This window comes from Salvelinus sp. IW2-2015, linkage group LG4p (genome assembly GCF_002910315.2).
Source record: "Salvelinus sp. IW2-2015 linkage group LG4p, ASM291031v2, whole genome shotgun sequence".
NCBI classification, from domain to species: domain Eukaryota; kingdom Metazoa; phylum Chordata; class Actinopteri; order Salmoniformes; family Salmonidae; genus Salvelinus; species Salvelinus sp. IW2-2015.
Genome location: NC_036841.1, coordinates 11,518,972 through 11,524,115, shown reverse-complemented (window position 1 = coordinate 11,524,115; position 5,144 = coordinate 11,518,972). Strand labels below are relative to the sequence as shown.

The 5,144-nt window shown below is 44.2% G+C and overlaps 1 pseudogene; it reads left to right on the top strand.

Moving 5' to 3' along the window:
- The window catches only part of LOC111957184 (tumor necrosis factor alpha-induced protein 2-like), a 33,177-nt pseudogene extending 28,941 nt beyond the window's left edge, over nt 1-4,236 (top strand).
- Nucleotides 4,237-5,144: the final 908 nt, after the last annotated feature.

Below are 5,144 nucleotides of genomic sequence, written 5' to 3'. Positions count from 1 at the left end.
TATCAATCATTTTTGCTGTTTAGAAAGTCTGTTCTGATCATACCTCTCTCTCTCTCTCTCTCTCTCTCTCTCTCTCTCTCTCTCTCTCTCTCTCTCTCTCTCTCTCTCTCTGCTCTCTCTATCCTTTCTCTCTCTCCCCTTTAGGAATCTCCCTCCTCCTGGCTGGACAGTGCTATACCACACCTCTCTGAGATCATCCTCCTGGAAGACATCCCCTCCATCCAAATGGAGGTGGGGGTCCTGGTGAGGGAGTTCCCAGACATTCGGTAAGGAGCACGGGAGGCAGCGATCATCTATGCAGAATGATAGCCATAGTTTCAGGACTTCCATCGAGCCACATGAGCGTCAACATTTCCTAAAGCTTAGGTGGACTGAYACACCCCAAAAGCAAACATGGCTACTGTTCTGCGTTGATTATGGATGGCAAATGGGGGATTTTTTAAAAGCAAACAAGAGCTGAGTCGTTTCCTTATTTTTATGGGGAGCTGTTTGACCGTCGCTGGCACACATTAAAGGGTGTGGGGGGGGGTCTTGTCCGTTTGTCTGTCTCGGGTCCTGGGGACGAAAACAAAGCAAAAACACGGACTTCCTGCCCAGTCGTGACATGGTAGCTGTGTAGCATAACCTGGCGTGGGCAGGTTATGTGTCCCGTAGGAACACACAGGCGTGAGGAGGCAGTCCTCAATGGAATCTTTTCTCTAAATTAAGATTTGTCTCCATCCTTAACTCATAACAGACTCGCATGTATTGTTTGGAATCTTGACTTGGATCAGGAGAATGCTAACCGTTGACAGAAACTATACTTGACATATTGCATCAAGTATGACAAATCCCTCTGTAAAGTACACACCTGATGCTTGCAACTGTGCAGGGAATTGACCCTTCAGGGCCTCGTACTATCCTATACACTATGTAGAATAATACCCTAGTTGGTTTTATGACATCATTTGCTCCAAATACCAATTGCAATCAATCAACTGGTTGCATGTGACTGCTAGTTAATCCTCCGTAGTAGCTAACAGAAAAATAAGGTTTCCCGGAAGCCAAGCAGCCCACCACTTTATCTACMMWTTCTTTTTGGTGATAATCACTGGTRGTGGTGGGAAGTGAGTTTGGGCTCCATCATCAAAATCAAATCAATGTTATTGGTCACATACACATATTTTGCAGATGCTATCGCGGGTGTAGCAGAATGCTTATGTTCCCAGCTTCAACAGTGCAGTAATACCTAACAATACAAACAGCGCACGCAAATCACCTTTTTTTAATGAAAGGAATTCATAAATATTAGAACGAGCAGTGTCAGAGTCCGGAATATAAATATATATGTATATGATAGTGRTTGTAGACATTATGGACAGTATATGAATAGAAGAGGTGTGTACAGCAGTAGTTATATAGGATGAGCCTTGACTAGAATACAGTATATACATATGAAGTGGGTAAAACGGTATGAAAATACTATTAAAGTGATCAGTGTTCAAAGACTATGTACATAGGGCAGCAGTCTCTAACATGCAGGGTTGAGTACCGGGTGGTAGCCGGCTAGTAACAGTGACTAAAGTTCAGGGCAGGGTACTGGGTAGAGGCCGGCTAGTGGTGACTATTTAACAGTCTGCTGGCCTGGAGATAGAAGCTGTTTTTCTGTCTCTCGGTCCCAGCTTTGAATCACCTGTAATGTCTCCGCTTTCTAGATGGTAGCGGGGTTGAACAGGCCGTGAATCGGGTGGCTGAGGTCCTTGTTGATATTCTTGGCCTACCTGTGACACCTGGTGCTGTAGATGTCCTGGAAGGCAGGCAGTGTGCCCCCGGTGATGAGTTGGGCTGACCATGCCACCCTCTGGAGAGCCCTGTGGTTGCGGACGGTGTCCACAATTAGCTCCTTTGTTTTGTTGACATTGAGGGAAAGATTATTTTCCTGGCATCATACCGCCAGGGCCCTCATCTCCTCCCTGTAGGCTGTTTCGTCGTTGTTGGCAATCAGGCTCACCACTTTTGTGTTGTCTGCAAACTTGACGGTTGACTTGGAGACGTGCATGTCCATGCAGTCATGGATGAATAGGGAGTACAGGAAGGGCTGAGCACTCACCCTTGTGGGGCCTGTGTTGAGGATCGGCGTAGCGGAGGTGTTGTTGCATACTTCACCACCTGGGGGCGGCCCGTCAGGAAGTCCAGGATCCAGTTGCACGGGTGGGGTTCAGACCCAGGGCCCTGAGCTTATTGTTGAGCTTAGAGGGCACTATGGTGTTGAAGGCTGAGCTGTAGTTAATGAACAGCATTCTTACATAGGTGTTCCTTTTGTCCAGATGGGATAGGGCAGTGTTTAATACAATGGCGATTGCGTCATCCATGGATCTGTTGTGGCGGTATGCAAATGGTGTGGGTCTAGGGTGTCAGGTAAGGTGAGTTACTAACGTCCCAGGCTAGGCTGCTGATAGTGTTTATGGCAGCCTCGTGCTGCTGCTCAGCAGAGAGGAAGTTGCTTCAGAGCCGCTCGTACTTGCCCGCAGGGAGATTTCCAGAGGCCAAGGTGTCGAATCGAAGGCCAGTCAGGCACCCTCGAACAGGGACAGATGTTTTACTAATTGTTGTTGTGTGTGTTTGTATGTAAGGGTGTGACAGAACCATTTGGGAATGTTCTCTAACTAACTGTATTTTGCTAACTATTTTGTCTAACTTTCCATGTTCCTTAGTGACTTGCCTCAGAGCTGACTGCCTTCTCAATATGTTGATGATTCTCTTTATTCCTACCCATATTCCTACCCATATCATGTCCTTGTGACTCTGCCATTGCAGTGATGCAACATACACTCTTTTTTCAAATCAACTCAATCAAGGRTTTATGTGCTAGATGTGGCCTTTATGACATCTTTATTGCATGTTGATTTGTATTAGTATGAACTAGACTAAGCCCTCTTTCTCCTCCTCTGTTTGCAGGAAGAAACATGTGTCGGCCATCTTGAACATCCGTGGGATGACTCGGCAGACGGAGCGCCAGGAGATCCTGAACATCGTGAAGGACATTGAGAACAGTGACACCCTGACGCGGCTGTCCCGCGACCGCGCCCTCTTCTCCGAGGTGCCCGTCACATCCGAGGTGCACTGCCTGAACTTGGGCCTGAGCCGCATCGCCCTCACCGCCTCCTCCTGCTTCTCCAGCCTGAGACGGCGGCGTACCAAGAGYGSCCCGGTCAGAGAGGCGTACGACGACATGCTCTAACGGCCCRAACRGCTCTGGAAACATTCTGATGACTCAAGCAGACAGACAGCAGTTCAACAGCAAGTCACAATGGAGCTTGTTGTCAAGTTCTGCACATGGTAGCAATACCAGGGGCGGACAGCATAACACATTGAGGAAGTGGAACAACACATGGAAAGAATAGCCATGTTGTGACCTTTCACCTTTCACAGCCACCTTGATAAAGAAAGTGTGATGACTGTTTCCCTTGTGAGCGATATGCCTAGTCCTTGCAAGACTGGGAAAGAGCTTTCATAAGTGCAACCATACAGAGGAAAATATAAAAATACCCATTTAAGAGGACTTTTGGACTTGAATCCCTGTGYGTTGTTGGCATTGACTCCTTTTGACAAAGGGCAGTGGAAAGAGACACAAGCAACCTATTGGAGAAGATTCTGAATACTGCACCTAGGTGACTATGAGGGTTAGATAGGAACTATGGTTTAAATCAGTTCCACTGATCAAGAGCACTGTTTGGAATAAATCAAAATGTCACATACAATCCCATAACGTGCTGACATTGATATGGGTAAGGTTGGAGTCTGTTTTGTAGTTGCACATGATAAAAGCTCGATCTAAGGTACTACACCATTTTTATTATCTGTCATCTCTGTGGTGACTGTCATTGTATTTAAAATAATGATTCATAGTTTATTTTCATTRTGTGATATACAATATATGGGMTAATGTWTGTTGAGCAACTCAAGAGAWGATTGAAGCCTGTGTGAGTGGATGAAATCATAACTGTCTATTTATGTACCAAGCAATGAACTTATTTATTTTAGTGTGGTTTGAGTGTCTTGTAATCAATGTCGAACTGTAAATCCCAGTCAAATTAATGTATGATCATTCCAAGCTTGTGTTTTCTCCGGGTTTTGTCAAATGCTGAGACCCTGACTAAAATAATCCGACAGCCATCATTGAAGATTAAGATAAAGATTATTTTCAGCTGTGTACTTTTACCTATGTAAATTAAACAATGAATAATTACTATTCTTCATGATTGTTGACAACATAAATATTCTAATCCTCAGATAATTAGATTGATACTTGCACCTTTAAAAAAAAATGTTATATCAGCCTTATTTTTTATTTTTTTAAATCAACAAGCAGACATTTTGGACTGAGACTTCTCCAACTGTTCTTTGGTCACACACTGATTTAAAACGTTTKATCTGTTCACCTGATGTTCCATAATTGAACAGCTGGATGTAATAATCTATCTGCTTTGAAATCGTACATAAATCATCTAATTAAATGAGAATAAATGACCATTAACGATGGGATATTGATGGGACCTCGCTCCCAAATCATCTCTGTGTTTTGAAGGACCTGTTGTTAACTTTCCTTTAATAAATTGATGAGAGAGGGTTAAACCAATCATGTAACGTTTTCCTTGACAGAGCTGAGCTGACAACTCCTGGGTAACCAACCTGAATGGAAAACAAGGTTCACAAACAGATRTTACCTTGCGCTGTCTGGATGGAGTAATCTGGCATGGCTGTTTTCTGGCCCCAGCTACAGGGTCACAAAGCTACAGCACAACTGTTGTGTGTAGGTCTACATCTATTTGTCTTTTACAATGCTATTTCTTTCTGTTTTGTTTTCCACCCATCCACCCAATGCYTCTTGGCAAAGAGTCCCTCTCTCATTACTCAGGGATGTTAGAGAGACGAAACTCAAGCTTGGTTTCTGAAGGAAAACAGCAGGGRGGGTGCATGGGGGTAGGTTGTGTATTTGGGCAATGTGGAAAAAGTGGTTAGTCAGTTCAGGAGTATAGGACTTCAAATAATGCATTTAAGAGAAGCTTATTTTTCTTCAAACAGAGTTTTGCTGTTGTCCAACTAGATTGAAAACMAATATGTTTAGTTGAGCCAAATTTACACCACTCAGTGGGAAGAAACTT